General features: G+C 50.0%; 8 non-coding genes across 8 annotated transcripts; all 8 read right to left on the bottom strand.

The window, feature by feature from the left end:
- Positions 1-950: 950 nt before the first annotated feature.
- On the bottom strand, positions 951-1069 carry LOC126459312 (5S ribosomal RNA). Its single transcript, XR_007585837.1, has one exon. It is a non-coding gene; the product is annotated as a 5S ribosomal RNA (ribosomal RNA).
- Positions 1070-2215: 1146 nt separating this feature from the next.
- Positions 2216-2334, bottom strand: LOC126459313 (5S ribosomal RNA). The gene has a single exon (XR_007585838.1). It is a non-coding gene; the product is annotated as a 5S ribosomal RNA (ribosomal RNA).
- A 1145-nt stretch (positions 2335-3479) lies between these two features.
- LOC126459314 (5S ribosomal RNA) lies at positions 3480-3598 on the bottom strand. The gene has a single exon (XR_007585839.1). It is a non-coding gene; the product is annotated as a 5S ribosomal RNA (ribosomal RNA).
- A 1145-nt stretch (positions 3599-4743) lies between these two features.
- On the bottom strand, positions 4744-4862 carry LOC126459315 (5S ribosomal RNA). Its single transcript, XR_007585840.1, has one exon. It is a non-coding gene; the product is annotated as a 5S ribosomal RNA (ribosomal RNA).
- Positions 4863-6005: 1143 nt separating this feature from the next.
- Positions 6006-6123, bottom strand: LOC126459366 (5S ribosomal RNA). Its single transcript, XR_007585888.1, has one exon. It is a non-coding gene; the product is annotated as a 5S ribosomal RNA (ribosomal RNA).
- Positions 6124-7269: 1146 nt separating this feature from the next.
- Positions 7270-7389, bottom strand: LOC126459357 (5S ribosomal RNA). Its single transcript, XR_007585880.1, has one exon. It is a non-coding gene; the product is annotated as a 5S ribosomal RNA (ribosomal RNA).
- Positions 7390-8540: 1151 nt separating this feature from the next.
- LOC126459316 (5S ribosomal RNA) lies at positions 8541-8659 on the bottom strand. Its single transcript, XR_007585841.1, has one exon. It is a non-coding gene; the product is annotated as a 5S ribosomal RNA (ribosomal RNA).
- Positions 8660-9806: 1147 nt separating this feature from the next.
- LOC126459369 (5S ribosomal RNA) lies at positions 9807-9925 on the bottom strand. The gene has a single exon (XR_007585891.1). It is a non-coding gene; the product is annotated as a 5S ribosomal RNA (ribosomal RNA).
- Positions 9926-10606: the final 681 nt, after the last annotated feature.

Genomic DNA, 10606 nt, shown 5'->3' on the forward strand with positions numbered 1-10606 from the left:
GACGCACTGTTGCCCGTTGCACCTCCTGTCATTCGTTGGGCGCGTGCAGCCTTCGACACTAGCGGGGGGCGCATCGTGTCCCTGGTGTCCAGCGGAGGGCCTGTGCGGGGTGTGGCAGTGTCGTGCTGGAGGGTCCCACTGGTAGCGATGTGGGCTTCCTCGCCTCACACCAGGTGTCTGCGTAGTTTGCAGTGCATTCGCGCCATTCCTATCCCTGTCCCCGTCCCGACTTGTCCCGACTTTGCTCGACTGCCGCTCGCTGCCGCTCGGGTCGTGGTCCATATGACAGCGCAAGCACGACAAACGTCTGCGGGACGAGACGAGACGAGACGACTAAGGAATAAATTCGTGATTACAAATCAAATTTGGAACTTTACACAAATATAGGCGGTGACGTATTTCAGAAATCAACTGCCGATTCGTACTGTTTTGTCGTTTTCAAAGTCTTCTTGGCAAACTTGGTTAGCACATTCTCCCTCAAACTGAGTTAATTACTGCATTTTCGTACCCTTACAGTAGTTTAAAAGGCTTAAGGAAGCATCTTTGTCACAACAGAAAGGTAGTTTGAAAATTGGGCTGGCAGGGCTAGCGACATAATAACAAAACAAAAAAAGGAAAGGAGCCAACAGCACCTTTTCTTTTAAGTTTTTTTAATTACTGCATTTTCTTACCACTACAGTAGTTTAAAAGGGTTAAGGAAGCATCTTTGTCACAACAGAAAGGTAGTTTGAAAATTGGGCTGGCAGGGGTAGCGACATAATAACAAAACCAAAAAGAAAGGAAAGGAGCCAACAGCACCTTTTCTTTTAAGTTTCTTAATTACTGCATTTTCTTACCACTACAGTAGTTTAAAAGGGTTAAGGAAGCATCTTTGTCACAACAGAAAGGTAGTTTGAAAATTGGGCTGGCAGGGTAGCGACATAATAACAAAACCAAAAAGAAAGGAAAGGAGCCAACGGCACCCGGGTTTCCCAGGCGGTCACCCATCCAAGTACTAACCGGGCCCAATGATGCTTAACTTCGGGGATCGGACGAGAACCGGTGTATTCATCATGGTATGGCCGTTGGCACTCGTGCAATGTAGGAGCACGGCAGAATTCGCGTTCGGCTTCTCTCCCAACACACAAAATGTTAGTTTTCCGCCGCATTTGACGAAAGCACTTCCTTCTGCAACAGCCAGTTCCTCGAGGACGGCGCGGGGGGCGCGCCCGGCGTCCCAGCAGACCGACGGCCGAATTAGCGGGCGCACCGCCGCGTGTGTGAGACGCACTGTTGCCCGTTGCACCTCCCTGTCATTCGTTGGGCGCGTGCAGCCTTCGACACTAGCGGGGGGCGCATCGTGTCCCTGGTGTCCAGCGGAGGGCCTGTGCGGGGTGTGGCAGTGTCGTGCTGGAGGGTCCCACTGGTAGCGATGTGGGCTTCCTCGCCTCACACCAGGTGTCTGCGTAGTTTGCAGTGCATTCGCGCCATTCCTATCCCTGTCCCCGTCCCGACTTGTCCCGACTTTGCTCGACTGCCGCTCGCTGCCGCTCGGGTCGTGGTCCATATGACAGCGCAAGCACGACAAACGTCTGCGGGACGAGACGAGACGAGACGACTAAGGAATAAATTCGTGATTACAAATCAAATTTGGAACTTTACCACAAATATAGGCGGTGACGTATTTCAGAAATCAACTGCCGATTTCGTACTGTTTTGTCGTTTTCAAAGTCTTCTTGGCAAACTTGGTTAGCACATTCTCCCTCAAACTGAGTTAATTACTGCATTTTCGTACCCTTACAGTAGTTTAAAAGGCTTAAGGAAGCATCTTTGTCACAACAGAAAGGTAGTTTGAAAATTGGGCTGGCAGGGCTAGCGACATAATAACAAAACAAAAAAAGGAAAGGAGCCAACAGCACCTTTTCTTTTAAGTTTTTTAATTACTGCATTTTCTTACCACTACAGTAGTTAAAAGGGTTAAGGAAGCATCTTTGTCACAACAGAAAGGTAGTTTGAAAATTGGGCTGGCAGGGGTAGCGACATAATAACAAAACCAAAAAGAAAGGAAAGGAGCCAACAGCACCTTTTCTTTTAAGTTTCTTAATTACTGCATTTTCTTACCACTACAGTAGTTTAAAAGGGTTAAGGAAGCATCTTTGTCACAACAGAAAGGTAGTTTGAAAATTGGGCTGGCAGGGGTAGCGACATAATAACAAAACCAAAAAGAAAGGAAAGGAGCCAACGGCACCCGGGTTTCCCAGGCGGTCACCCATCCAAGTACTAACCGGGCCCAATGATGCTTAACTTCGGGGATCGGACGAGAACCGGTGTATTCATCATGGTATGGCCGTTGGCACTCGTGCAATGTAGGAGCACGGCAGAATTCGCGTTCGGCTTCTCTCCCAACACACAAAATGTTAGTTTTCCGCCGCATTTGACGAAAGCACTTCCTTCTGCAACAGCCAGTTCCTCGAGGACGGCGCGGGGGGCGCGCCCGGCGTCCCAGCAGACCGACGGCCGAATTAGCGGGCGCACCGCCGCGTGTGTGAGACGCACTGTTGCCCGTTGCACCTCCTGTCATTCGTTGGGCGCGTGCAGCCTTCGACACTAGCGGGGGGCGCATCGTGTCCCTGGTGTCCAGCGGAGGGCCTGTGCGGGGTGTGGCAGTGTCGTGCTGGAGGGTCCCACTGGTAGCGATGTGGGCTTCCTCGCCTCACACCAGGTGTCTGCGTAGTTTGCAGTGCATTCGCGCCATTCCTATCCCTGTCCCCGTCCCGACTTGTCCCGACTTTGCTCGACTGCCGCTCGCTGCCGCTCGGGTCGTGGTCCATATGACAGCGCAAGCACGACAAACGTCTGCGGGACGAGACGAGACGAGACGACTAAGGAATAAATTCGTGATTACAAATCAAATTTGGAACTTTACACAAATATAGGCGGTGACGTATTTCAGAAATCAACTGCCGATTCGTACTGTTTTGTCGTTTTCAAAGTCTTCTTGGCAAACTTGGTTAGCACATTCTCCCTCAAACTGAGTTAATTACTGCATTTTCGTACCCTTACAGTAGTTTAAAAGGCTTAAGGAAGCATCTTTGTCACAACAGAAAGGTAGTTTGAAAATTGGGCTGGCAGGGCTAGCGACATAATAACAAAACAAAAAAAGGAAAGGAGCCAACAGCACCTTTTCTTTTAAGTTTTTTAATTACTTGCATTTTCTTACCACTACAGTAGTTTAAAAGGGTTAAGGAAGCATCTTTGTCACAACAGAAAGGTAGTTTGAAAATTGGGCTGGCAGGGGTAGCGACATAATAACAAAACCAAAAAGAAAGGAAAGGAGCCAACAGCACCTTTTCTTTTAAGTTTCTTAATTACTGCATTTTCTTACCACTACAGTAGTTTAAAAGGGTTAAGGAAGCATCTTTGTCACAACAGAAAGGTAGTTTGAAAATTGGGCTGGCAGGGGTAGCGACATAATAACAAAACCAAAAAGAAAGGAAAGGAGCCAACGGCACCCGGGTTTCCCAGGCGGTCACCCATCCAAGTACTAACCGGGCCCAATGATGCTTAACTTCGGGGATCGGACGAGAACCGGTGTATTCATCATGGTATGGCCGTTGGCACTCGTGCAATGTAGGAGCACGGCGGAATTCGCGTTCGGCTTCTCTCCCAACACACAAAATGTTAGTTTTCCGCCGCATTTGACGAAAGCACTTCCTTCTGCAACAGCCAGTTCCTCGCGGACGGCGCGGGGGGCGCGCCCGGCGTCCCAGCAGACCGACGGCCGAATTAGCGGGCGCACCGCCGCGTGTGTGAGACGCACTGTTGCTCGTTGCACCTCCTGTCATTCGTTGGGCGCGTGCAGCCTTCGACACACGCGGAGGACGCATCTTGTCCCTGGTGTCCAGCGGAGGGCCTGTGCGGGGTGTGGCAGTGTCGTGCTGGAGGGCGCCACTGGTAGCGATGTGGGCTTCCTCGCCTCACACCAGGTGTCTGCGTAGTTTGCAGTGCATTCGCGCCATTCCTATCCCTGTCCCCGTCCCGACTTGTCCCGACTTTGCTCGACTGCCGCTCGCTGCCGCTCGGGTCGTGGTCCATATGACAGCGCAAGCACGACAAACGTCTGCGGGACGAGACGAGACGAGACGACTAAGGAATAAATTCGTGATTACAAATCAAATTTGGAACTTTACACAAATATAGGCGGTGACGTATTTCAGAAACTCAACTGCCGATTCGTACTGTTTTGTCGTTTTCAAAGTCTTCTTGGCAAACTTGGTTAGCACATCTCCCTCAAACTGAGTTAATTACTGCATTTTCGTACCCTTACAGTAGTTTAAAAGGCTTAAGGAAGCATCTTTGTCACAACAGAAAGGTAGTTTGAAAATTGGGCTGGCAGGGCTAGCGACATAATAACAAAACAAAAAAAAGGAAAGGAGCCAACAGCACCTTTTCTTTTAAGTTTTTTAATTACTGCATTTTCTTACCACTACAGTAGTTTAAAAGGGTTAAGGAAGCATCTTTGTCACAACAGAAAGGTAGTTTGAAAATTGGGCTGGCAGGGGTAGCGACATAATAACAAAACCAAAAAGAAAGGAAAGGAGCCAACAGCACCTTTTCTTTTAAGTTTCTTAATTACTGCATTTCTTACCACTACAGTAGTTTAAAAGGGTTAAGGAAGCATCTTTGTCACAACAGAAAGGTAGTTTGAAAATTGGGCTGGCAGGGGTAGCGACATAATAACAAAAACCAAAAAGAAAGGAAAGGAGCCAACGGCACCCGGGTTTCCCAGGCGGTCACCCATCCAAGTACTAACCGGGCCCAATGATGCTTAACTTCGGGGATCGGACGAGAACCGGTGTATTCATCATGGTATGGCCGTTGGCACTCGTGCAATGTAGGAGCACGGCAGAATTCGCGTTCGGCTTCTCTCCAACACACAAAATGTTAGTTTTCCGCCGCATTTGACGAAAGCACTTCCTTCTGCAACAGCCAGTTCCTCGAGGACGGCGCGGGGGGCGCGCCCGGCGTCCCAGCAGACCGACGGCCGAATTAGCGGGCGCACCGCCGCGTGTGTGAGACGCACTGTTGCCCGTTGCACCTCCTGTCATTCGTTGGGCGCGTGCAGCCTTCGACACTAGCGGGGGGCGCATCGTGTCCCTGGTGTCCAGCGGAGGGCCTGTGCGGGGTGTGGCAGTGTCGTGCTGGAGGGTCCCACTGGTAGCGATGTGGGCTTCCTCGCCTCACACCAGGTGTCTGCGTAGTTTGCAGTGCATTCGCGCCATTCCTATCCCTGTCCCCGTCCCGACTTGTCCCGACTTTGCTCGACTGCCGCTCGCTGCCGCTCGGGTCGTGGTCCATATGACAGCGCAAGCACGACAAACGTCTGCGGGACGAGACGAGACGAGACGACTAAGGAATAAATTCGTGATTACAAATCAAATTTGGAACTTTACACAAATATAGGCGGTGACGTATTTCAGAAATCAACTGCCGATTCGTACTGTTTTGTCGTTTTCAAAGTCTTCTTGGCAAACTTGGTTAGCACATTCTCCCTCAAACTGAGTTAATTACTGCATTTTCGTACCCTTACAGTAGTTTAAAAGGCTTAAGGAAGCATCTTTGTCACAACAGAAAGGTAGTTTGAAAATTGGGCTGGCAGGGCTAGCGACATAATAACAAAACAAAAAAAGGAAAGGAGCCAACAGCACCTTTTCTTTTAAGTTTTTTAATTACTGCATTTTCTTACCACTACAGTAGTTTAAAAGGGTTAAGGAAGCATCTTTGTCACAACAGAAAGGTAGTTTGAAAATTGGGCTGGCAGGGGTAGCGACATAATAACAAAACCAAAAAGAAAGGAAAGGAGCCAACAGCACCTTTTCTTTTAAGTTTCTTAATTACTGCATTTTCTTACCACTACAGTAGTTTAAAAGGGTTAAGGAAGCATCTTTGTCACAACAGAAAGGTAGTTTGAAAATTGGGCTGGCAGGGGTAGCGACATAATAACAAAACCAAAAAGAAAGGAAAGGAGCCAACGGCACCCGGGTTTCCCAGGCGGTCACCCATCCAAGTACTAACCGGGCCCAATGATGCTAACTTCGGGGATCGGACGAGAACCGGTGTATTCATCATGGTATGGCCGTTGGCACTCGTGCAATGTAGGAGCACGGCGGAATTCGCGTTCGGCTTCTCTCCCAACACACAAAATGTTAGTTTTCCGCCGCATTTGACGAAAGCACTTCCTTCTGCAACAGCCAGTTCCTCGCGGACGGCGCGGGGGGCGCGCCCGGCGTCCCAGCAGACCGACGGCCGAATTAGCGGGCGCACCGCCGCGTGTGTGAGACGCACTGTTGCTCGTTGCACCTCCTGTCATTCGTTGGGCGCGTGCAGCCTTCGACACACGCGGAGGACGCATCTTGTCCCTGGTGTCCAGCGGAGGGCCTGTGCGGGGTGTGGCAGTGTCGTGCTGGAGGGCGCCACTGGTAGCGATGTGGGCTTCCTCGCCTCACACCAGGTGTCTGCGTAGTTTGCAGTGCATTCGCGCCATTCCTATCCCTGTCCCCGTCCCGACTTGTCCCGACTTTGCTCGACTGCCGCTCGCTGCCGCTCGGGTCGTGGTCCATATGACAGCGCAAGCACGACAAACGTCTGCGGGACGAGACGAGACGAGACGACTAAGGAATAAATTCGTGATTACAAATCAAATTTGGAACTTTACACAAATATAGGCGGTGACGTATTTCAGAAATCAACTGCCGATTCGTACTGTTTTGTCGTTTTCAAAGTCTTCTGGCAAACTTGGGTTAGCACATTCTCCCTCAAACTGAGTTAATTACTGCATTTTCGTACCCTTACAGTAGTTTAAAAGGCTTAAGGAAGCATCTTTGTCACAACAGAAAGGTAGTTTGAAAATTGGGCTGGCAGGGCTAGCGACATAATAACAAAACAAAAAAAAGGAAAGGAGCCAACAGCACCTTTTCTTTAAGTTTTTTAATTACTGCATTTTCTTACCACTACAGTAGTTTAAAAGGGTTAAGGAAGCATCTTTGTCACAACAGAAAGGTAGTTTGAAAATTGGGCTGGCCAGGGGTAGCGACATAATAACAAAACCAAAAAGAAAGGAAAGGAGCCAACAGCACCTTTTCTTTTAAGTTTCTTAATTACTGCATTTTCCTTACCACTACAGTAGTTTAAAAGGGTTAAGGAAGCATCTTTGTCACAACAGAAAGGTAGTTTGAAAATTGGGCTGGCAGGGGTAGCGACATAATAACAAAACCAAAAAGAAAGGAAAGGAGCCAACGGCACCCGGGTTTCCCAGGCGGTCACCCATCCAAGTACTAACCGGGCCCCAATGATGCTTAACTTCGGGGATCGGACGAGAACCGGTGTATTCATCATGGTATGGCCGTTGGCACTCGTGCAATGTAGGAGCACGGCAGAATTCGCGTTTCGGCTTCTCTCCCAACACACAAAATGTTAGTTTTCCGCCGCAATTGATCGAAAGCACTTCCTTCTGCAACAGCCAGTTCCTCGAGGACGGCGCGGGGGGCGCGCCCCGGCGTCCCAGCAGACCGACGGCCGAATTAGCGGGCGCACCGCCGCGTGTGTGAGGACGCACTGTTGCCCGTTGCACCTCCTGTCATTCGTTGGGCGCGTGCAGCCTTCGACACTAGCGGGGGGCGCATCGTGTCCCTGGTGTCCAGCGGAGGGCCTGTGCGGGGTGTGGCAGTGTCGTGCTGGAGGGTCCCACTGGTAGCGATGTGGGCTTCCTCGCCTCACACCAGGTGTCTGCGTAGTTTGCAGTGCATTCGCGCCATTCCTATCCCTGTCCCCGTCCCGACTTGTTCCCGACTTTGCTCGACTGCCGCTCGCTGCCGCTCGGGTCGTGGGTCCATATGACAGCGCAAGGCACGACAAACGTCTGCGGGACGAGACGAGACGAGACGACTAAGAATAAATTCGTGATTACAAATCAAATTTGGAACTTTACACAAATATAGGCGGTGACGTATTTCAGAAATCAACTGCCGATTCGTACTGTTTTGTCGTTTTCAAAGTCTTCTTGGCAAACTTGGTTAGCACATTCTCCCTCAAACTGAGTTAATTACTGCATTTTCGTACCCTTACAGTAGTTTAAAAGGCTTAAGGGAAGCATCTTTGTCACAACAGAAAGGTAGTTTGAAAATTGGGCTGGCAGGGCTAGCGACATAATAACAAAACAAAAAAAGGAAAGGAGCCAACAGCACCTTTTCTTTTAAGTTTTTTAATTACTGCATTTTCTTACCACTACAGTAGTTTAAAAGGGTTAAGGAAGCATCTTTGTCACAACAGAAAGGTAGTTTGAAAATTGGGCTGGCAGGGGTAGCGACATAATAACAAAACCAAAAAGAAAGGAAAGGAGCCAACAGCACCTTTTCTTTTAAGTTTCTTAATTACTGCATTTTCTTACCACTACAGTAGTTTAAAAGGGTTAAGGAAGCATCTTTGTCACAACAGAAAGGTAGTTTGAAAATTGGGCTGGCAGGGGTAGCGACATAATAACAAAACCAAAAAGAAAGGAAAGGAGCCAACGGCACCCGGGTTTCCCAGGCGGTCACCCATCCAAGTACTAACCGGGCCCAATGATGCTTAACTTCGGGGATCGGACGAGAACCGGTGTATTCATCATGGTATGGCCGTTGGCACTCGTGCAATGTAGGAGCACGGCGGAATTCGCGTTCGGCTTCTCTCCCAACAACACAAAATGTTAGTTTTCCGCCGCATTTGACGAAGCACTTCCTTCTGCAACAGCCAGTTCCTCGCGGACGGCGCGGGGGCGCGCCCGGCGTCCCAGCAGACCGACGGCCGAATTAGCGGGCGCACCGCCGCGTGTGTGAGACGCACTGTTGCTCGTTGCACCTCCTGTCATTCGTTGGGCGCGTGCAGCCTTCGACACACGCGGAGGACGCATCTTGTCCCTGGTGTCCAGCGGAGGGCCTGTGCGGGGTGTGGCAGTGTCGTGCTGGAGGGCGCCACTGGTAGCGATGTGGGCTTCCTCGCCTCACACCAGGTGTCTGCGTAGTTTGCAGTGCATTCGCGCCATTCCTATCCCTGTCCCCGTCCCGACTTGTCCCGACTTTGCTCGACTGCCGCTCGCTGCCGCTCGGGTCGTGGTCCATATGACAGCGCAAGCACGACAAACGTCTGCGGGACGAGACGAGACGAGACGACTAAGGAATAAATTCGTGATTACAAATCAAATTTGGAACTTTACACAAATATAGGCGGTGACGTATTTCAGAAATCAACTGCCGATTCGTACTGTTTTGTCGTTTTCAAAGTCTTCTTGGCAAACTTGGTTAGCACATTCTCCTCAAACTGAGTTAATTACTGCATTTTCGTACCCTTACAGTAGTTTAAAAGGCTTAAGGAAGCATCTTTGTCACAACAGAAAGGTAGTTTGAAAATTGGGCTGGCAGGGCTAGCGACATAATAACAAAACAAAAAAAGGAAAGGAGCCAACAGCACCTTTTCTTTTAAGTTTTTTTAATTACTGCATTTTCTTACCACTACAGTAGTTTAAAAGGGTTAAGGAAGCATCTTTGTCACAACAGAAAGGTAGTTTGAAAATTGGGCTGGCAGGGGTAGCGACATAATAACAAAAACCAAAAAGAAAGGAAAGGAGCCAACAGCACCTTTTCTTTTAAGTTTCTTAATTACTTAGCATTTTCTTACCACTACAGTAGTTTAAAAGGGTTAAGGAAGCATCTTTGTCACAACAGAAAGGTAGTTTTGAAAATTGGGCTGGCAGGGGTAGCGACATAATAACAAAACCAAAAAGAAAGGAAAGGAGCCAACGGCACCCGGGTTTCCCAGGCGGTCACCCATCCAAGTACTAACCGGGGCCCAATGATGCTTAACTTCGGGGATCGGACGAGAACCGGGTATTCATCATGGTATGGCCGTTGGCACTCGTGCAATGTAGGAGCACGGCAGAATTCGCGTTCGGCTTCTCTCCCAACACACAAAATGTTAGTTTTCCGCCGCATTTGACGAAAGCACTTCCTTCTGCAACAGCCAGTTCCTCGAGGACGGGCGCGGGGGGCGCGCCCGGCGTCCCAGCAGACCGACGGCCGAATTAGCGGGCGCACCGCCGCGTGTGTGAGACGCACTGTTGCCCGTTGCACCCTCCTGTCATTCGTTGGGCGCGTGCAGCCTTCGACACTAGCGGGGGGCGCATCGTGTCCCTGGTGTCCAGCGGAGGGCCTGTGCGGGGTGTGGCAGTGTCGTGCTGGAGGGTCCCACTGGTAGCGATGTGGGCTTCCTCGCCTCACACCAGGTGTCTGCGTAGTTTGCAGTGCATTCGCGCCATTCCTATCCCTGTCCCCGTCCCGACTTGTCCCCGACTTTGCTCGACTGCCGCTCGCTGCCGCTCGGGTCGTGGTCCATATGACAGCGCAAGCACGACAAACGTCTGCGGGACGAGACGAGACGAGACGACTAAGGAATAAATTCGTGATTACAAATCAAATTTGGAACTTTACACAAATATAGGCGGTGACGTATTTCAGAAATCAACTGCCGATTCGTACTGTTTTGTCGTTTTCAAAGTCTTCTTGGCAAACTTGGTTAGCACATTCTCCCTCAAACT

The sequence above is a fragment of the Schistocerca serialis genome, chromosome 2 (genome assembly GCF_023864345.2).
Source record: "Schistocerca serialis cubense isolate TAMUIC-IGC-003099 chromosome 2, iqSchSeri2.2, whole genome shotgun sequence".
Classification (NCBI taxonomy): domain Eukaryota; kingdom Metazoa; phylum Arthropoda; class Insecta; order Orthoptera; family Acrididae; genus Schistocerca; species Schistocerca serialis.